Here is a 24,044-nt window from a genome sequence, read left to right as displayed (position 1 = left end):
GCCTGTGCACCTGCCAGCGCATGCGCCTGCGCGTGCACCGACGTGCGCGCCCGTGTCGGTGTCCGTGCACACGAATGTTTCCGCCGCGCCATTGACAGCGCCTCTCCCCGCGCGGGTGCTAGTGCCCCCCCTCAGCGGCATGGATGGCTGCTGTCGACCGCTTCCCTGCACCAACGCCAGTCGCCTCCTCCCGCCAGTTGACTCGCTCCGAAGTCCAGAACATTTTGGTCTTCCTTGAAGCTAGGCCAACGTCCAGGAGTATGCCAACAACGGTGCAAGGCGCCGCCGTCACCGTCAGTCAGTGGCCCAATGACACACAGAGCACAGCAGATGAGCCGCTTCCCACCGCAAGACGCCCCTGCCGCCACGTAATCTAAATTTTCCATGAAAAACATTCGGATTGCCATGCTTAAAATCCGAACGTTTATCATTTCCGTTTATTTTAGATCGATCATCATATAATTTAATGCCGGAGTCAGACTGAACGAAATCTATGGTTTGATCGATTGAATGTTCTGCTGGAGCCGTATCAAATTAAATATAAAACGTCATCAAGCCACATGTATTCCTTGTCATCCAACAACCTAGACCGCTTCAATGTCGAGCGCTCAACACGTTTAGCGTGCAGTTAATTTCATGCCAAAAATAGTGCTAATCACATAATAACATGCAAATAATATCCTACTTAATATCCGCATGCACTTAATATACTTCCAAATTAATGTGCATTGCACGTACACAATGACTAGTGCTGCTAGTACGTGAAACTGGTGCCGTAACTTGTGAACACGTCCAGATATGGTCAACCGCAACATCGCCCGCGAGTTCTTCGTATTTTCCTGTGCGTCTAAACGCGAAAGGGGAGGAGAGAGAGAGCACGCATGGAACCCACCAGTAAGTGAAGGCGAATAGTACTAAAAATAACATTACATGTTATCCATTAAACAGGCTATGGTAATATAAAAACATTATGTGAACAAAGGGAGGTACAAACAAACATTGATGTTCTACGTATGTTGCCTATTAATGTGCGGCTTGAAGGCCCTGGTCGCATATTCGATCCTCATCCTTTATATTTTTTTTATTTTGTATATGGGTCCAAATTTGTTTCATGACATTGATGACCCACAAGTATAGGGGATCTATCGTAGTCCTTTCGATAAGTAAGAGTGTCGAACCCAAGGAGGACCAGAAGGAAATGATAAGCGGTTTCCAGCAAGGTATTCTCTGCAAGTACTGGAATAAGTGGTAACAGATAGTTTTGTGATAAGATAATTTGTAACGAGCAACAAGTAACAAAAGTAAATAAGGTGCAGCAAGGTGGCCCAATCCTTTTTGTAGCAAAGGACAAGCCTGGACAAACTCTTATAAGATATAAAGCGCTCCCGAGGACACATGGGAATATCGTCAAGCTAGTTTTCATCACGTTCATATGATTCACGTTTGGTACTTTGATAATTTGGTATGTGGGTGCACCAGTGCTTGGGTGCTGCCCTTACTTGGACAAGCATCCCACTTACGATTAACCTCTATTGCAAGCATCCTCAAATACAACAAAAGTATTAAGGTAAACCTAACCATAGCATGAAACATATGGATCCAAATCAGCCCCTTACGAAGCAACGCATAAACTAGGGTTTAAGCTTCTGTCACTCTAGCAACCCATCATCTACTTATTAATTCCCAATGCCTTCCTCTAGGCCCAAATAATGGCGAAGTGTCATGTAGTCGACGTTCACATAACACCACTAGAGGAGAGACAACATACATCTCATCAAAATATCGAACGAATACCATATTCACATGACTACTAATAGCAAGACTTCTCCCATGTCCTCAGGAACAAAAGTAACTACTCACAAAGCATAAACATGTTCATAATCAGAGGGGTATTGATATGCATATAGGATCTGAACATATGATCTTCCACCAATTAAACCAACTAGCATCAACTACAAGGAGTAATTAACACTACTAGCAACCTACTAGCACCAATCCCGGACTTGAAGACAAGAATTGGATACAAGACATGAACTAGGGTTTTGAGATGAGATGGTGCTGATGAAGATGTTGATGGAGATCGCCCTCTCCCGATGAAAGGAGCCTTGGTGATGACGATGGCGATGATTTCCCCCTCTGGGAGGGAAGTTTCCCGGCAGAACAGCCCCGCCAGAACCCTAGATTGGTTCTGCCAAGGTTCCGCCTCGTGGTGGTGGAGTTTCGTCCGAGAAGATGGCTTATGATTATTTTTCCATCGAAAGAGTCCATATAGCAGAAGATGGTCGTCGGAGGACCACCAGGGGGCCCACGAGGTAGGGGGCGCGTCCAGGGGGTAGGGCGCGCCCCCCACCCTTGTGGGCAGGGTGTGGCCCCCTGGTGAAGTTCTTGCGCTCAATGTTTTTTATATATTTGGAAAACATCATCCGTGAAGTTTCAGGACTTTTGGAGCTGTGCAGAATAGGTCTCTAATATTTGCTCCTTTTCCAGCCAGAATCCCAGCTGCCGGCATTCTCCCTCTTTATGTAAACCTTGTAAAATAAGAGAGAATTGGCATAAGTATTGTGACATAATGTGTAATAATGGCCCATAATGCAATAAATATTGATATAAAAGCATGATGCAAAATGGACGTATCAACTCCCCCAAGCTTAGACCTCGCTTGTCCTCATGCGAAAAGCCGAAATCGAAAAATATGTCCACATGTTTAGAGATAGAGGTGTCGATAAAAATAAAATGTGGACATGACGGCATCATGATCATTCTTAGAACAACAACTTATATAATTTTTGTCATATGATTCCTTATGCTAGAGTAATAATTCAATCACAATATCAAGTATGAATCGTAAACTTCATTGAAAACTAACAAACTATAATCTCAGTCATTGAAGCAATTGCAATTTATCATAACATAGGAAAGAGTCAATGTATAAGAGCTTTTCAGCAAGTCCACATACACAACTATCATATAGTCTTTCACAATTACTAACACTCACTCAATACTTATGGGTATGGAGTTTTAATCGGACACAGAGAAAGATAGGGGCTTATAGTTTCGCCTCCCAACGTCTTACCTCAAGGGTAATGTCAACAGTAATAGTTAATGAGAACTCACATCCAATTAGCCATATATACCAGGATCTTTCCAACATATTGTGCTTGCCAAAGGATAAAATATAAAAAGGAACGGTGAAGATCACCATGACTCTATTGAAGTATAGGAGATAAAAGTAAAAGATAGGCCCTTCGCAGAGGGAAGCAGAGGTTGTCATGCTCTTTTATGGTTGGATGCACAAAATCCTAATGCGAAAGAATGTCACTTTATATTGCCACTTGTGATATGGACCTTTATTATGCAGTCTGTCGCTTTTATTACTTCATATCACACGATCGTATAAAGATTATTTCCTCCACACCAATCAATCATACATATTTAGAGAGCAATTTTTATTGCTTGCACCGATGACTACTTACTTGATGGATCTTACTCAACCCATAGGTAGGTATGGTGGACTCTCATGGCAAAACTGGTTTAAGGTTATTTGGAAGCACAAGTAGTATTTCTACTTGGTGCAATGAATTTGGCTAGCATGAGGGAGAAAGGCAAGATCAACATGTTGGAGGATCCAAGACTATATAATTTGTCTCAGATGTAAGAAAACATAACCCATTATGTTGTCTTCCTTGTCCAATGTCAACTCTTTAGCATGTCATATTTTAATGAGTGCTCACAATCATAAAAGATGTCCAAGATAGTATATTTATATGTGAAGACCTCTCTTTCTTTATTACTTCCTATTAATTGCAACGATGACCAAAACTATGTTTGTCAACTCTCAACAACTTTTATTCATCATACTCTTTCTATGTGAGCTCATTACTCTCCATAAGAGTCACATGATCTCTTTGTTTCTTTTTATTTCTTTCTCTTTTCCTTTATTCACTTAGGATCATGGCCAAATAATCAAGCCCTTGACTCAACACTAATCTTTATTATATAGCTCATGGACTCGATTACATAGAGGGGTAATAAAGCAAAACTCACAACTAGATCATACTAAGTGCTTTTATTCTACTAGATCAAGATATTACAAAAAGGATCGAACTAAGAAAAATGGTAAAGATAAAAGTGATGGTGATACAATACCGGGGCACTCCCCCAAGCTTGGCAGTTGCCAAGTGGAGTGCCCATACCAGATACTCAATTCTTCTTTGTTGGAGAAGAAGGGGGAGTTGTTGATGATGGATAGTCGCCAATCGAGCGTAGGAGGTCTTCTAGCTTGCGGATGATGCCCTTGAGTGCGATGATATGCTCCTTCAACAAAATATTTTCACGTGTGAGATACTTATTTTGTATATGAGCCAACTCAATCATCTTGAAAGCTTTGATTTCTGTTGGGGTAAGAAGATTGTGGTCTAGTTGGAGGGTGTCTCCCATTGCTGGAACTTGGTCCTCCATGGCCTTCTTGATCCCTTCATCCTTGTTGATCTCCATAGATTCTTCTCTCTTCAGTTCTATCTTCATTAGCCAAGCATCGTTGCCTTCATGGTTGGAGGAGGAGGGAGACGACATAGTGCCTGGCCTTGAGAACCCTGATAGAAAATAGCTCGAAACAAAGACAGAAGATTTTTGCGTGATACGGGAGTCAAAACCCCCCGGAGGTTATATAATGAATTTTTACTGACCAAAATACGTGTCATGTAAGAAAACGGAGTCCGGAGAGCACACGAGGTGCCCACGAGGTAGGGGGCATGCTCAGGGGGTAGGCGCGCCCTCCACCCTCGTGGAGCCCTCGTGTCCTTCCCGGACTGCTGCTTATTTTTCTATTTTTCTAAATATTCCAAAACAGAGAAATATTTCCTTAAGAACTATTTTGGAGTCGGTTTACTTACCGTACCACGTACCTATTCCTTTTTGGAGCCTGAAACGTTTCGGAAAGTGTCCCTTATGTATTCCTCCGGGGTTACGGTTTCAATAACATTGGTTTCAACATTTATAGGATTACCTGGGATATAGTGTTTGATTCTTTGACCGTTCACCACCTTCGGATTTGTGCCTTCGAAGTTGTTGATTTTTATGGCACCGGAACGGTAGACCTCCTCGATAACGTAAGGACCTTCCCATTTAGAGAGAAGTTTTCCTGCAAAAAATCTTAAACGAGAGTTGTATAGCAATACATAATCACCTACATTAAACTCATGCTTTTGTATCCTTTTATCATGCCACCTTTTAACCTTTTCTTAAAACAACTTGGCATTTTCGTAGGTCTGGGTTCTCCATTCATCAAGTGAGCTAATATCAAATAACCTCTTCTCACCGGCAAGTTTAAAATCATAATTAAGTTCTTTAATAGCCCAATAAGCCTTGTATTCTAGTTCGAGAGGTAGGTGGCATGCTTTTCCATAGACCATTGTATACGGAGACATACCCATAGGATTTTTATATGCAGTTCTATAGGCCCATAATGCATCATCTAGTTTCTTGGACCAATTCTTTCTAGACCTATTGACAGTCTTTTGTAAAATTAATTTGAGTTCTCTATTACTCAATTCTACTTGACCACTAGACTGAGGGTGATAAGGGGATGCAATTCTATGATTAACATCATATTTAGCAAGCATTTTACGGAAAGCACCATGAATAAAATGTGAACCACCATCAGTCATTAAATATCTAGGGACTCCAAACCTTGGAAAAATAACTTCTTTAAGCATTTTAATAGAAGTGTTATGATCAGCACTACTAGTTGGAATAGCTTCTACCCACTTAGTAACGTAATCAACAGCAACTAAAATATGTGTATAACCATTAGAGGAAGGAAAAGGTCCCATATAGTCAAAGCCCCAAACATCAAATGGTTCAATAACAAGTGAATAATTCATAGGCATTTCTTGACGTCTACTAATATTACCAATTATTTGACATTCATCACAAGATAAGACAAACTTAAGGGCATCCTTGAAGAGAGTAGGCCAATAAAAACCAGATTGCAGTACCTTATGTGCAGTTCTATCTACAGCATGGTGTCCTCCATAAGCTTCAGAGTGACACTTGCATAGGATCTGTTCCTGTTCATGCTCAGGTACACAACGTCTAATAACACCATCTACTCCTTCTTTATAAAGATGTGGGTCATCCCAAAAGTAATGCCTCAAGTCATAAAAGAACTTTTTCTTTTGCTGGTATGTGAAACTAGGTGGTATAAACTTAGCAACAATGTAATTAGCATAATCAGCATACCATGGAGCAGTATGAGAAGTATTTATGACATTTAATTGCTCATCAGGAAAGCTATCATCAATAGGTAGTGGGTCATCAAGCACATTTTCTAACCTAGACAAGTTGTCTGCAACGGGGTTCTGAGCTCCTTTTTTATCAACAATATGTAAATCAAATTCTTGTAGAAAGAGAACCCATCTAATAAGTCTAGGTTTAGCATCTTTCTTTTCCATGAGATATTTAATAGCAGCATGATCAGTGAGAATAGTTACTTTAGAATCAACAATATAAGGTCTAAACTTATCACAGGCAAATACAACTGCTAAGAATTCTTTTCAGTAGTAGCATAATTTCTTTGAGCATTGTCTAGAGTTTTACTAGCATATTGAATAACATTTAGTTTCTTATCAACTCTTTGTCCTAGAATAGCACCGACAGCATAATCACTAGCATCACACATAATTTCAAAGGGTAAATTCCAATTACGTGGTTGAACAATAGGTGCAGAGATTAATGCTTTCTTAAGTATTTCAAATGCTTCTACACAATCATCATCAAAGACAAATGGTATATCTTTTTGTAATAAATTAGTCAGAGGCCAAGTGATTTTTGAGAAGTCCTTGATGAACCTCCTATAAAAACTGACATGACCAAGGAAACTTCTTATACCTTTGATGTCCTTGGGACATGGCATCTTTTCAATAGCATCAACCTTGGCTTTATCAACTTCAATACCTCTTTCAGAAACTTTATGCCCCAAGACAATACCTTCATTAACCATAAAGTGGCACTTTTCCCAATTCAAGCCAAGATTAGTTTCTTCACATCTCTGCAAAACTCGATCAAGGTTGCTCAAGCAATCATCAAAAGAAGATCCATAGATGGAAAAGTCATCCATGAAAACCTCACAAATCTTTTCACAAAAGTCAGAGAATATAGCCATCATGCATCTTTGAAAGGTAGCAGGTGCATTACATAAACCAAAAGGCATACGTCTATAAGCAAAAGTACCGAAAGGGCATGTAGAAGTAGTCTTTGATTGATATTTGGCTGACACAGGTATTTGAGAGAAACCAGAATAACCATCTAGAAAGCAAAAATGTGTATGTTTGGATAATCTTTCTAGCATTTGATCGATAAAAGGTACGGGGTAATGATCTTTTTTAGTAGCCTTATTTAATTTGCGGAAATCAATTGCCATCATATAACCAGTAATAATTTTTTGAGGAATCAATTCATATTTATCATTAGGAACAACATTAATACCTCCCTTCTTAGGGACACAATGGAAAGGACTTACCCACTTACTATCAGCAACGGGATAAATTATACCTGCCTCAAGGAGCTTTAGTATCTCCTTTCTTACCACTTCTTTCATTTTAGGATTCAGACGGCGTTGATGATCACGAACTGGTTTAGCATCTTCTTCCAAATTAATTTTATGTTGACATAGAGCGGGACTAATGCCCTTAAGATCATCAAGAGTATACCCAATAGCAGCATGGTGCTTCTTCAGAGTTTTCAATAATCTCTCTTCTTCATGTTCTGAAAGGTTAACACTAATAATAACAGGGTATATCCTTTTCTCATCAAGATAAGCATATTTAAGAGTATTAGGTAACGGTTTAAGCTCAAACACGGGATCACCCTTGGGTGGAGGAGGATCCCCTAGGATTTCAACAGGTAAATTGTTTTTCAGAATAGGTTCCCTGTTTAAAGAATACTTCATCTAATTCCCTTCTTTCATTCATAAACATATCATTTTCATGGTCTAGCAGATATTGTTCTAAAGGATCACTAGGAGGTACGGCAATAGAAGCAAGACCAATAATTTCATCCTTACTAGGTAATTCTTCTTCATGGTGTTGTCTACTAAATTTAGAAAAATTAAATTCATGAGTCATATCATCTAAACCGACAGTAACAACATCCCTTTTGCAATCTATGGTAGCATTAACAGTATTTAAGAAGGGTCTACCAAATATAACGGGACAAAAACTATCTTGTGGGGAACCAAGAACAAGAAAATCAGCAGGATATTTAGTTTTCCCACACAAGACTTCAACATCTCTAACAATTCCCATTGGTGAAATAGTATCTCTATTAGAAAGTTTAATTGTAACATCAATATCTTCCATCTCAGTAGGTGCAATATCATGCATAACTTCTTGGTATAAAGAATAAGGTATTGCACTAGAACTAGCACCCATATCACATAAGCCATGATAACAATGATCTCCTATTTTAACAGAAATAACAGGCATGCCTACCACAGGTCTAGGTTTATCTGTATCACAGGGTTTAGCAATTCTAACAATTTCATTACAGAAATAAATAACATGCCCATCTATATTATCAAACAAGAGATCTTTAACAATAGCAATATTAGGTTCAACTTTAACTTGCTCAGGAGGTGTATATGTTTTAATATTGCTTTTACGAACCACAGTTGAAGCTTTATTATGATCTTTTATCCTAACATGGAAAGGCGGTTTCTCAACATAAGAAGTAGGAACAATAGGATCATTATAAGTAATAGACTTTTCTTCAACTTTAATAGGTGCAGCTACTTTTACTTCTATGGGAGGATGATATTTAAACCACTTCTCCTTGGGGAGATCAACATAAGAAGCAAAAGATTCACAGAAAGAAGCTACTATCTTAGAGTCAAGTCCATATTTAGTGCTAAATTTACGAAGAATATTGGTATCCATAAAAGATTTAACACAATCAAAACTAGGTGTCATACCTGACTCCTTACCATTGTCGAGGTGCTAATCTTCAGAGTTGCGTTTAATTCTTTCCAATAAATTCCATTTGAATTCAATAGTCTTCATCATAAAAGAGCCAGCACAAGAAGTATCAACCATGGTGCGATTGTTACCAGAAAGCCGAGCATAAAATTTTTGAATAATCATTTCTCTTGAGAGCTCATGATTGGGGCATGAATATAACATTGATTTAAGCCTCCCCCAAGCTTGAGCGATGCTTTCTCCTTCGCGAGACCAAAAATTATATATATAATTGCGATCACGATGAACGAGATGCATAGGATAAAACTTTTGATGAAATTCCAATTTCAATCGTTTGTGTTCCAAGACTCCATATCATCACATAGCCTATACCATGTCGATGCATCTCCCCTCAAAGATAAAGGGAAGACCTTCTTCTTAACAACATCTCCGGGTACACCTGCAAGCTTAAATAATCCACAAACTTCATCCACATATATTAGATGCTCATCAGGATGTTTTGTTCCATCTCCTAAAAAAGGATTAGCTAGCAGTTTTTCTACCATACCCAAAGGAATTTCAAAGCAAGCATTTTCATTTTCAGTAGGTTCAGTAGGTTGAGGAGCAACTCTTTGCTCTACTAGTCGGGGTGAAGATACCCCGAACAAGCCCCTCAGAGGATTACTTTCCATAGTAACGAGTGACAGTAAATTTCAGCACACTATATAAATTTTTCCTTACCAAATTCCACCTACCAAAGGCGCTTCACTCCCCAGCAACGACGCCAGAAAAGAGTCATGATGACCCACAAGTATAGGGGATCTATCGTAGTCCTTTCGATAAGTAAGAGTGTCAAACCCAACGAGGAGCAGAAGGAAATGATAAGCGGTTTCCAGCAAGGTATTCTCTACAAGTACTGAAATAAGTGGTAACAGATAGTTTTATGATAAGATAATTTGTAACGAGCAACAAGTAACAAAAGTAAATAAGGTGCAGCAAGGTGGCCCAATCCTTTTTGTAGCAAAGGACAAGCCTGGACAAACTCTTATAAGATGTAAAGTGCTCCCGAGGACACATGGGAATATCGTCAAGCTAGTTTTCATCACGTTCATATGATTCGCGTTCGGTACTTTGATAATTTGGTATGTGGGTGGACCGGTGCTTGGGTGCTGCCCTTACTTGGACAAGCATCCCACTTATGATTAACCTCTATTGCAAGCATCCGCAAATACAACAAAAGTATTAAGGTAAACCTAACCATAGCATGAAACATATGGATCCAAATCAGCCCCTTACGAAGCAACGCATAAACTAGGGTTTAAGCTTCTGTCACTCTAGCAACCCATCATCTACTTATTAATTCCCAATGCCTTCCTCTAGGCCCAAATAATGGTGAAGTGTCATGTAGTCGACGTTCACATAACACCACTAGAGGAGAGACAACATACATCTCATCAAAATATCGAACGAATACCAAATTCACATGACTACTAATAGCAAGACTTCTCCCATGTCCTCAGGAACAAAAGTAACTACTCACAAAGCATAAACATGTTCATAATCAGAGGGGTATTGATATGCATATAGGATCTGAACATATGATCTTCCACCAATTAAACCAACTAGCATCAACTACAAGGAGTAATTAACACTACTAGCAACTTACTAGCACCAATCCTGGACTTGAAGACAAGAATTGGATACAAGAGATGAACTAGGGTTTTGAGATAAGATGGTGCTGATGAAGATGTTGATGGAGATTGCCCTCTCCCAATGAGAGGAGCGTTGGTGATGGTGATGGCGATGATTTCCCCCTCCGGGAGGGAAGTTTCCCCAGCAGAACAGCCCCGCCACAACCCTAGATTGGTTCCGCCAAGGTTCCGCCTCGTGGCGGCGGAGTTTCGTCCGAGAAGATGGCTTATGATTATTTTTCCATCGAAAGAGTCCATATAGCAGAAGATGGTCACCGGAGGACCACCAGGGGGCCCACGAGGTAGGGGGCGCGCCCAGGGGGGTAGGGCACGCCCCCCACCCTCGTGGGCAGGGTGTGGCCCCCTGGTGAAGTTCTTGTCCTTAATGTTTTTTATATATTTGGAGAACATCATCCGTGAAGTTTCAGGACTTTTGGAGCTGTGCAGAATAGGTCTCTAATATTTGCTCCTTTTCCAGCCAGAATTCCAGCTGCCGGCATTCTCCCTCCTTATGTAAACCTTGTAAAATAAGAGATAATAGGCATAAGTATTGTGACATAATGTGTAATAACAGCCCATAATGCAATAAATATTGATATAAAAGCATGATGCAAAATGGATGTATCAGACATATGGGCCCCTCGGTGTGTAGTTTGTAGCACTTCAATTTGTAGGTCAAAATTTGTTCCATTCCAAGTGGACTATCGGTGTGTAGTTTTGTAGCTTATTTATAATAATTAAAGAGAACAACATAGTTTTTTGCAATAATACCATGGTGCGACATTGAAGGCGAGAAAGGACGTGCGAGAGAACGATGACTGAGCCAGTGGGAAATCAACTAGGGGAGTTGCGGGGGTTGCAACAGTGTTTGGAGTAGTTGTGGGCCGAATGCTATGAAAATATAATCTAAACCGACCAAAATAAATGCCTACACAAATTAATCCAAGGTTGGAGTGCCCCTCGCAATGTAAATAGCTCTGACTTTGCGAGGGATGGAGAGGTAGCTTCAATGTGTGGAAGATACGGCATGAGAAAGCGAGGTCAATCGAGAGACATATAGATAGAGAGACAAAGTGAGTGTGGTTCGACATTCATTAAACAGATATATATGCTCTAGAGAGATATTGTCCGATTGAGCTTTTGGCAAGGGTGAGGGCTGTAAGATAGAGCTGGAGAGATGATCCAGTCACAGACGTGTAGATATATTTTGTACGTCGGAGGAAGCAAGGTCAATCGATCACATAGGGTCGTCGTGCGATCGAAAGAGTGAGACGGGTTGGAGAGAGTGACCTAGATGGACAATGTGTGTGAGAGAGTATACAATGTGAATAGGTCGAATTGGGCTCAAACATGGTGATATATCGTTTTTGTCTGAGAAAGAGCGAGGTCAATCGAGACATACAAAGAGAGAAAGACAGGAAGAGAGATAGAGGGAGAGAGAGAGATTGAGCGAGCGTGGCCCGCCATGAGGTCGAAAGAGTGGGGCGGCTTGGATGGACTGGCCTAGATAGACAATCTGCGTGAGAGAGTATAGAGTGTGTCGATCGAGGCCCAAACAAGGAGATATATCGTTTGTGTGTGAAAGAAAACAAGGTTAAACGAGACTCAGATAAAGAGAGCAAGATTGAGCGAGTGTGGCCCGCCGTGCGAAAGAAAGAGTGAGACAGTCTCGAGGGAGTGACCTAGATAGACAATGTGCATGCGTGCGCATGAGAGGTTGGGGGGCTTGCTAGCCAATGCATGTATTTAGCGTGAGAGGGTGAGAGGGAGAGGGAGAGAGAGAGAGAGAGAGAGAGAGAGAGAGAGAGAGAGCTCGGCATGGAGTGCAATGGCGGGTGTGTGAGGTAAATACATTTGGTAACAGAGTGGAAAAAGGGGGTTGTGTAGTTGAGAGAGTTAGAGATCAAAACATGGAGAGAAAGAATGAATGTGTGTTGGAAACCGATAGCTTCCTAAGGTGGTTAGAAGAGGAAGGTTGACCGATACAGGAAGTATGTAGCATGTGTGCGAGGGCGGGGGGCGGGGGGCTAAAAACAACATTTGAATGTAGATAGTACGGGACTTAATATCGATGTTTCAATTCAGTGTACATTGTAAGATTTGAACTGAGGACCATGCATATGGGTAATTATTTCAAATTCGTGCCATACTAGGTTTTGAAAAGTTAACATTGACTCGATTTGTTGTGCTATTTTGTAGGTCAAATGTTTGAATCCATCCAATAGTTTTCTCACTACCATGGTGTTCATCATATACATATGAATTTGTATTAAAAAGTAGCGTGGATACAATGAAATGTGAAATCCACGTTAGAATTGGAGATCGCTATGTGACACGCAGTCTAATTCAAATAACTAATTATGTGACACACACACTCTAATCCACATTAGCGTGGATACCATTTTGTAGTTTTTTCAAATAACTCTTCATTAATTAATTTATAGTATCTCGTTTTGAATGACTAATTATTTGCTAGGAAAACACGGGCATGGTAATATATACAGATTCATTTGCAAATGAAAGAAGATTCGTTTGCATTCTCAAAGCTCCTTTCAAATGTAGGCGCACCAGGTAGACCAGGGTCGTGTCGTGGTGGTCGCGTGTGTCGTACGGTGGCTTAGCACCCAGCCACCCACCCGGACGATGCTTCGGTGCCTTAAGGCACCTACCTTTGTGTCTATGACATGTGGGCCCAACGGGTGGCTGGCCCACATGTCAGTGACCCAAAGGCAGGTGCCTTTAAGGCACCGAAGCTGCATCCCACCCACCCCCTCCCTCCCCCCCCCAAAAGGACGACGACAAAATAAGTTCGCGCTTCCATGTTTCAGATTGAAATATCTGGCGGCCCCAATTCCAGCCCTGCAAAATCTCCCTTCACCATCGTCCCCTTCCGTGCCCAGATTGCTCAAATCCCTAATACGCCGCCAACCCTAGCAAAGTTCGAATCGCCCCTAGTCTCGTCTCTTTCCCCACCTCTATGTCGGACGACGATGACGAAGACGATGGTCGCGCTTCACCACCGCACCGGAGCTACCTCGTCTACGCCCTCGTCCACCGCACCGGGTGGTCCACCGACAATGTCGGCATCCGCAACTTACGTGCCTCACAGACACCGAATTCCACCGCATCAGGTGCACTTCACCGACGTCGTCTTCCAGCTCACCGGGGCTACTTCACCGAGCACATCGTCTCACCTCCACCCCCCGAGGCCGTTGGGACTTCACCAACAGTCTCGTCCACCACATCGTAGCGCTCCGCTGCCACTCAAGATTTGCATCCGTGCGCGGCCAGCAAACGCCAGCGCATCACCCTCAACGGCTCTGAAGTGACCTGCACTCTAGCTAGGCGGGCATGCCCAAACGCCAGCCCGAACTAGATATCCACACATCACTCCCTTGTGCACTGTTTCGATGATGTTTGGATATCCTTTCACTGCTCTCTTAGCTTACACGCCTATGCAACTCTGAATTTAACTCTTATTTCTTCTGGAGATATCATCTGAAACAAGCAAATCCATTTTTAGCGAAGCATGACGACGCTACGAGATCTGGTACACATCTTGCACACCCGTATAACCTTGTAAGTATCTGTTCTCCGGTACAACAGCAAGGTTGATTCCTCTTATTTGATCAACCATTCGCCGTGTCAAAAATGCAGAGGGGGATGCAAGGAGCACAAGGCCTGCACATCCAAGCAAGTGGTAACATGGACTTGTACATGGAACATCCCAAGCGCAAGCAGAGCTGCAGTGAGGCTGTACAACAAGCTAACATAAGTCCCTGCATTTCATTTAATTTGTACTGGCATTCGTGTATGATTATTATGCACTGGCGGATCCATGAATTCAAGTTACCAGGGACGAACATTTAACTTAAAAAATACGAAGGCACTTGCACTCCGGAAATAAACTTAACTTTAGAAATGTGAAGCTGCACTAAATGATCCAAAGTAGTTCAGATTATAAACACTAAATGATGCAATTACCAAAAACAAAAATTCAACATGGTGTACAAGGACTACAAACATGGTATGTACCTGCTTGAATTATTCATTCTGGCTGAAAATATTGAAGTTTATTTGCACCTATAACCAGTGCGCAAACTGCATATCAATATATCTATCCTGCACTATAATTTGCTTGTCATCAATGCATGCAAATCTCTATGTCTCTCTCAACGTAGAAGATCATCATTAGACACTAAATCCTTTAATGGGAGCTTGCAAAATGCTTGCATTAGATCCCTCATTAGACACTATATGTTCATCACCAGGAGCATGTAAAATGTTTGCATCAAATCCTTCATTAGCAGTCTGTTCATTAGACACTTCAGGCTCAAGAACAACATGAGTGTGACGCCCCCGATTTGACCGCAAACTAATCATACACACAAACGTGTATGATCAAGATCAGGGACTCACGGGAACATATCACAACACAACTCTACAAATAAAATAAGTCATACAAGTATCAAATTACAAGCCAGGGGCCTCGAAGGCTCGAATATAAGAGCTCGATCATAGACGAGTCAGCGGAAGCAACAATATCTGAGTACAGACATAACTTTACAAGTTTGCCTTAAGAAGGCTAGCAGTGATCGAAAGAGGCATGGACCTCCTGCCTGGGATCCTCCTAATCGACTCCTGGTCGTCGTCAGCAGGCTGCACGTAGTAGTAGGCACCTCCCGAGTAGTAGTAGTCATCGTCGGCGGTGGCGTCTGGCTCCTGGGCTCCAACGTCTGGTCACAGCAAACGGGTATAGGAAGGGGGAAAAGGAAGACTAAAGCAACCGTGAGAACTCATCCAAAGTACTCGCAAGAAAGGAGCTACACTACATATGTATGCATTGGTATCAAATGGAATAAGCGTATCATATGTGGACTGGACTGCAGAATGCCGGAATCAGAGGGGGATAGCTAGTCCTTTCGAAGACTATGCTTCTGGTAACCTCCATCTTGCAGCAGAAGAAAAGAGTAGATGGTAAGTTCACCAAGTAACATCGCATAGCATAATCCTAACCGATGATCCTCTCCTCGTCGCCCTGTTAGAGAGCGACCACCGGGTTGTATCTGGCACTTGGAAGGGTGTGTTTTATTAAGTAACCGGTTCTAGTTGTCATAAGGTCAAGGTACAACTCCAAGTCGTCCTGTTACCGAAGATCACGGCTATTCGAATAGATTAACTTCCCTGCAGGGGTGCACCACATAACCCAACACGCTCGATCCCATTTGGCCGGACACACTTTCCTGGGTCATGCCCGGCCGCGGAAGGTCAACACGTCGCAGCCCTACCTAGGCACAACAGAGAGGTCAGCACGTGGTCTAAATCCTATGGGCGCAGGGCCCATCGCCCATTGCACACCTGCAGGTTGTGAGGGCGGCCGGAAGCAGAACTAGACCCCTTAATACAAGAGCAAGCTTACGTTCCAATCCAGCGCGCGCCGCTCAGTCGCTAACGTCACGAAGGCTTCGGCTGATACCACGACGTCGAGTGCCCATAACTGTCCCCGCGTAGATGGTTAGTGCGTATAGGCCAGTGGCCAAACTCAGATCAAATACCAAGATCTCGTTAAACGTGTTAAGTATCCGCGAACGCCGACCAGGGCCAGGCCCACCTCTCTCCTAGGTGGTCTCAACCTGCCATGTCGCTCCGCCACAAAGTAACAGTCGGGGGCCATTGGGAACCCAGGCCCACCTCTACCGGGATGGAGCCACCTGCCCCTTCAGCCCCCAACTCCGAACAGTACCACAGGTAATGTAACAGTGTAAAGTATATAGTATATGCCCGTGATCACCTCCCGAAGTGATCACGGCCCAGTAGTATAGCATGGCAGACAGACAAAAGTGTAGGGCCACTGATGGAACACTAGCATCCTATAATAAGTATTTAGGATTGCAGGTAAAGGTATCAACAGTAGTAGCAAGGACAGGCTATGCATCAGGATAGGATAACGGAAAGCAGTAACATGCTACACTACTCTAATGCAAGCAGTAGAGAGAAGAATAGGCGATATCTGGTGATCAAAGGGGGGGCTTGCCTGGTTGCTCTGGCAAGAGAGAGGGGTCGTCAACATCGTAGTCGTACTGGGTAGCAGCGGCGTCGGTCTCGGTGTATAGCGAGAGAAGAGGGGGAAGAACCAATAAATATAATGCAAACAAATGCATGACGATGCATGACATGACAAAGTGTGATGCTAGGTGTGCCCTAACGCGGTACGAGGTGGTACCGGTGAAGGGGAAAAACATCCGGGAAAGTATTCCCGGTGTTTCACGTTTTCCGACAAATGAACTAGAGGGGGAAAGTTGCGTGTTCGCTATGCTAGGTACGTGTGACGGATGAACGGCCTGCATTTCCGGATTCGTCTCATCATTCTGAACAACTTTCATGTACAAAGTTTTTCCATCCGAGCTACCGTTTATTTTATATTGATTTTAAAAGATTTAAATCAGATATATTTAATTATTTTAATCCAACATTATCCAGAATAGTACCAGCTGACGTCATCATGACGTCAGCAGTCAACTGTGACCGTTGACCGGGTCAAACTGACATGTGGGTCCTACTGGTCATAGACTGTTCAGTTAATTAACAAAAGTTAATTAAGTTAATTAGCTATTTAGATTAATTAAACAGGATTAATTAGTTAATAAGGTTAATCTAATCAAAATTAATTAATTTAACTAATTATTTAATTAATTAATTAATTAATGTTTTAATTTATTTTTAATTATTTACTTATTTAATTAATTCTTTTATTTTTATTATTCTTTCTCTTCTTTAAAAAAATCATTCCAGGGGTGGGCCGGTGTTTGTCAGCGACCCGGGGGGCTTAACGGGCACAGTGCACGGCTGGGTGCCGCCCGAACTGGCGCGGCCGCGGCATAAATGGTGGCGGGCGCCCAGCCCATTTGGGCGTATGCCCCGGCCACCAGGGGGCACTGGCCACAGCAGGGCACGGCGAGGCCGGCCGCCGGAGGCGGCAGTGGCGAGGCCACGATGGGGAGGCGCCGGAGCAGAGGCGGGGGGCCGTGGTGGTGTGCAGCGAGGGGCAGGCGGCAAGCTGCAGCGGCGCGCGGGGTAGCAGCAGCAACAACAAGGGGGCAGCACGGTGAGCAGTAGGGAAAGCCCCAGTGCGGGGGCAGCGGTGCGGGAGGGCACGGTCGGGCGGAGGTCGACGGCAGCAGCGGTGTTGTACGCAGGCGGGCGAGGCCATGAACAGAGAAGGGCAGGGGCGCGGTCGCGACCAAGGCGCGGGCATCACAGGCAGGTCTCGGGGGGGCGTGGCCAGAGCGCGACGCGGACGGTGGCGGGCGCCAGCGTGCAAAGGGCGGCCGGGCGCGTGTGGGCACGCGCCATGCCGAGGCCAAGCGAGCAGGGGCGGCGAGGAGGGGCTACGATCATGAGCGCGCGAGTGGACGACGCCGGTGACCGAGAACCAGGGGAGAGAGGGAGGGAGGCAGGAGCTCACGCGGGGCCGTAGGGTCTCAGGCCGCGGGGCGCGAGGTGGAGGTTGTAGATGACAGGGCGACGGGGTCGGGGCAGTCTGGCACGACGAGGTGGAGGCCGTTGGGGAGGAGGACGGGGACGCGAGGCGGCGGATCCGGCGAGCGATGACGGCGGTCCGGGGCGGCGATCCAGCGCGAGGGGCAACGGGCGGTGAGTGATGAGGCCAAACCACCGATCTCGATCTGGATCGAGAGGGAGGAGAGGGAGAGGCGAAGTGGGGAGAGTGGGGGTGGGTCGTGCGGGAGGAGTGGAGGTTGTGGGGAGAGGATCGCTAGGGTTCGATCACCCCTGGGGGCTGTAGGCGTCGGTCGGGCCGGCCCGGTTGGCAGAGAGGCCAGCTGGGTCGTGGCCCGGTGGGGGGTCTCTCTCTTTACCTTTTTTTGGTTATTTTCTCTTTGCTTATTTTTTTATGTTTTATTTTAGTTACACATTATTTTTAGTTTATTAAAATATGACAATAGCTACTAAAACAATGTTTCAAAATAACCCACTGCCATAAAAGTTTTACCACAAAATAAAAAATGGTTTAGTATTTTTCAAAGTTTAATAGACATTTATTTAATTGCTTTAACTACTTTTTAACTATTCTAGAGCCTTTGAACATTTTATCAAAGTTAGGTTTCTCCACCAAAATTACATATGCAGTATTTGTCACCTCTAGAACATTTTAGTTTTAATGTTTGAAAAGTTTGTTGTTTGCCTTTATTTTAAATTTGAATTTTGATTTAGTTTTGAATCAACGTGAGATTAGCAACACTTAAAGCGATGACATGGCACCATTAGCATGGGATTACTGTAGCTTAATTATCCGGGTGTTACAATTCTCCTCCACTACAAGAAATCTCGTCCCGAGATTTAAGAGGGGGAGTAAGGGGGAAGGGATTTGGTTACGAAATTCTAATGAATTTTCTCGGTCTTAGTTGCTCTTCTCGAAGAGGTCGATTCATAGAGTTGATGTCTTCATTCCTATGCATCAATGCATCACGATGAATTTGTCGTCCTTCCTTCAGGATCTTCATCGTACTTACGAAAGGATAAGAGGGGAAAAACTCTATAAGGACAGATTCTAACAAAATTGAGCATCCAACAATTAACTCAGGGGAAGAAGCATAAGTATCTCTCGAATTGAAACTTAAGAAGATATCGAGAGCAAAGGAAGAAAGTACCATGAGAAGTCTCAAGCGGGTAGGCAATCGTTCGAAACCTAAAACAAAGTGTAAAAGGGGGTCCAGAGCAATGGGAATAAGTTTGGTGTTTGATACCAGAATAGATCACTAGGCAGGTGGCCCGTGAATTACATACGAAGTCAAGCGCGAGGAATAACTTTGACAACAGGGTGTACATGAGAGTTAGGTTTCGATCCTGGGACCTGTTGGTTATGGGCCCACCATGTGGGTTAAAAGTAGGAAGGGCGATGACGTATTGCACAATCATGTAAGCAAGGCATGTCAAAGGATAGTCTATCAGTTATGTCGGCAACAACATCGGTACCAAGGGTGAGGGACGAAGAGAACCATTTTCCTGCTCATCGAACGAGGCGGGCCAATAGGCAAAGTTCTCGTCCATCGGTGGTTACCAAAATGTCACCAACAAAAGTAACAGGGTCTTACTGCCAGAGTGGTACAACAAGGTGTTTACATACTGCTTATATACTATAGATCACAAGAAGGTTTAAACAAACCAATGAAAAGGAAAAGTGATTAGCAAGTTTAAATAGAACAATGGAAAGGAAAATGTGTATACACACATATTTCGGGGGTATATCCTTCCCAAGGGAAAGCGGAGCATGGTATCCATGACATGATAGAAAGTAGAAAACCATTTAGGTAAAGGGGAGGAATCTCATGATACAACCCATACAACGGTGTTAGGATAAATGATAAAGAAAATTTAGCATTGTGCTTCAAATGTTCTTATTGAAAATCGGAGTACCACAGACATAGCTCGAGATAGCATTGACATGGTCATTGGGTAAAGATCAGACTTTGGATTCACAAAGGATCTATCTGGAGCAACTTATAGAATAAGTCTTACAATTTCCTCATGGAAGAATGGCTAACCTTGCTAAAAAGGAAACTATAACAATAGGCCCTCCGGGCAGGTGTGATAGGATGACATCACCTTATTGGGTTAAAGACCAATGCTATAACTCTTGGGAGTATGTTCCAACCATCATATCTGACCGAGATTCGGGTCTGATTGGTGTCAGGATACCCCAGACTCAGGATGCCTGAGAAGAAGAGGTGCAACACAATTGACGAGATGACATTACAGAATTCTCGGGAAATGAACTATGGAAGCAAGTCCTGAATCATGAGTTCATCATTAAACCAAGGAGAGGATGAGGAGGTGGCTGATAGGCTCAGCAACAAATCATTGAGATTTCCAAAGGATCGATTTCCACAATTATGTGAACAAGGAAATATCATTTGTCGGATCAAATTATATAATGATGTATGCTCGAGGGAAACATACACAACTGAACAATGATAGAAGGGTGCACCCAGGAATCTCGACTAGGTAGCACGATCAATGTTCGAATGATGATTCAATAAGCAATAGACTTAGAATGAAACTGCAGACCAATAACTTCAAAGTAATAGGGTTGCTAGAAGTTTAGAATTTACACATCACAGACCATTTGTCGGTATTCCGGTTAGAAACAAAACGGAGACCAAGAAATGAACGCAAAAGGCGAGAGATATTACTATATCAAGAATTCTCAAGAGGTGGTAAAATTACCACGACATTCTTGACATAAAAGGTGGTAACATTCCAAGGTAAAGAAGAACAAATGCTGGATAGCAAGGATCTCAAGGTATAACACAAAACACAAATAAGTTTGTGTTGAACGGAAGGCAATAAAGTGGTCGGTGATAACACAAACCATTGAGGCAAGGATGGTATTTCTCATCATGAATTCAATTGATATCTTGGAAAAGCTCGGAATACTGATGATGATCACGACACATTTGTCGAGAGATTTCACGAAGATGTAATCGATCGACGATGACATCAAGTCAAACGAATGATGAAGCGAAAGGTTATTGGAACCACGAGTAGGACACAAACTCGAGATCAAGTTTGTTGTTCAAGATGGAACGATAAGTCAAGGAAATCGACGTAAGCTTAGCTCAATCGTCGAAAGTTGTGCTCCAGGAATAAGGACCAGGTAGCACAGTTAAAATCAGCACGATAATGATATAGCTGATCAGGCTAGGGATGATGTGATCGAGTACAAACTCATAAGCAAAGAAGATTACTAAGAGTTGTTTAATCACGATGCGGACTCGATTCAGTTATCGATGTCCTTGAGTGTTTAATAACTCGGAGCCCGTGAAAAATTGGAATCAATGAGAATGTAATACTTGATGGAGATCTCATAAGAAGTTATACAGTTCCGTGATAATCTCGAGATACCAGGGGGTAGTACTCGATGACAGATCAAAGTAGAGGTTGGACTAGAGTAATGCTCTAAAGAAGACAAGTGCTCAAACATGCACGAGAAATGGAATCAAGGAGAAAATATGGTCGGAACCACGATCGCAAAGGATCAATTCACAGATACCAGATGATAATATATCAAGGGAATAGTTATTATTTCAAGAAGCTTCCATGATAGATATACATCGTGTCCATGGGCATGAACACAAAGTTCAAGGTCGACTCCCACTTCTTCAATGTATAACCATCCATTCACCTCTCACTTTCGAAGAAGTTGTAGTGTTGAAATTTTATCTGGCAAAATACCATAAGAATATGACTCGCGGAAACTTACAAGTTCACACATATTAAGGAAGGCATAGGTTCAACCCGTCAGGGTATCATGGAAACATATACCACAAACTTCAAGAGTAAATAACACAAGCTCAAAAGTAGAGCATGGTTGACCAAGCAGAGGATACAATTTACCAAAGGCATTATGTATCCGAGGATAGGCTCTCAGGCTTATTGAATAAGAAGGACGATGTCAGATAAAATCCAACAAAGGATCTGGTGGTCCACACGGGATCTCGCGTGAGCATCGGTACTCCACTAGAGGAAGAAGGATGCAATGGGATCAAATTATAGAAACAACAGACTAAATCAAAGCTCAAATGCAAAAGAACTATGATTTCTGATCAAGGGATCAAAATAAAACACTCTGATTAAGGATGGATAAGTTGCGTAGACTTAAGGGTACAATCGATGGCAATCCGATTGGCCGAGAACCAGCTCATGTTTAAAATGATGTCTGAGCCGAAAGGATAAATCCTGAGGATTGCAAGCATTCGCAACATACTGAATCAATGGACTCAAAATGTTAGTGAGAAATGCTGCCAATAAGATTACTATACTTATGGGTTTAACCATAATGCAAGCCAGCAAGAATTTCAAGAGCAATAAGTTGCTAAGGATTTTCGGAAGATCAAATAGTATTTTGAAGACCTTAGTGAAACACATAATCAACTGGGAATGGGCGGATACTTGATAAGTGTGAGAAAGTATTCGTAGGGGTCTTCAGGTTGCAAAGGAATGGGCAGTGGCACAAAATATTCTCAGAACAGTAGAAAGGATTTCAGGGTATCTTGTAATAGCAAGATCAACAGGGGATGGTTGTATGAATGGCTGGCAAGTGTACATCGCTATCCATAGGGGTCTATCGATGGAAGGGAATTGCAAAAGCGATGGCACAAAGTTGCAAGAGAACATCATAGAGTATCTTCAGAACCTTTTGGTATAGCAGGCGATCATCTGTAATAAGGGGCTCTCCAGGTGGAGGTGATCACGAGATCCTAATGTTAGAGTTAGTAAAACCATTTTAACCTGAGTAGAAGAGAGTTCAGAGTCCCAGAGTAAGGATCGAGGAGTAAAAGATCCTAATACCACCCAAATGGCGACATGGGTCCGTAAGACACACAGCCATGATAGTAAAAAGTTTTGTAATGTCTAGACTCGACTTCGGCCAAGGAGTGTGGAAGGGGGATTCCTACAGGCAGTCGCCTCTGATACCAACTTGTGACGCCCCCGATTTGACCGTACACTAATCATACACGCAAACGCGTACGATCAAGATCAGGGACTCACAAGAAGATATCACAACACAACTCTAATGCATAAAATAAGTCATACAAGCATCATATTACAAGCCAGGGGCCTCGAAGGCTCGAATACAAGAGCTCGATCATAGACGAGTTAGCGGAAGCAACAATATCTGAGTATAGACATAAGTTAAACAAGTTTGCCTTAAGAAGGCTAGCACAAACTGGGATACAGATCGAAAGAGGCGCGGGCCTCCTGCCTGGGATCCTCCTAATCTACTCCTGGTCGTCGTCAGCGGGCTGCACGTAGTTGTAGGCACCTCCCGAGTACTAGTAGTCGTCGTTGATGGTGGCGTCTGGCTCCTGGGCTCCAACGTCTGGTCGCAGCAAACGGGTATAGGAAGGGGGAAAAGGGGGAGTAAAGCAACCGTGAGCACTCATCCAAAGTACTCGCAAGCAAGGAGCTACACTACATATGTATGCATTGGTATCAAATGGAACAAGCGTATCATATGTGGACTGGACTGCAGAATGCCGGAATAAGAGGGGGATAGCTAGTCCTTTCGAAGACTACGCTTCTGGTAACCTCCATCTTGCAGCAGAAGAAGAGAGTAGATGGTAAGTTCACCAAGTAACATCACATAGCATAATCCTAACCGATGATCCTCTCATCGTCGCCCTGTTAGAGAGAGACCACCGGGTTGTATCTGGCACTTGGAAGGGTGTGTTTTATTAAGTAACCGGTTCTAGTTGTCATAAGGTCAAGGTACAACTCCAAGTCGTCCTGCTACCGAAGATCACGGCTATTCGAATAGATTAACTTCCCTACAGGGGTGCACCACATAACCCAACACGCTCGATCCCATTTGGCCGGACAC

This window comes from Triticum dicoccoides, chromosome 7A, assembly GCF_002162155.2.
Source record: "Triticum dicoccoides isolate Atlit2015 ecotype Zavitan chromosome 7A, WEW_v2.0, whole genome shotgun sequence".
In the NCBI taxonomy this organism is placed as follows: Eukaryota; Viridiplantae; Streptophyta; class Magnoliopsida; order Poales; family Poaceae; genus Triticum; species Triticum dicoccoides.
The sequence above is the reverse complement of the archived record's forward strand: the minus strand, read 5'-3'. Positions refer to the sequence as shown.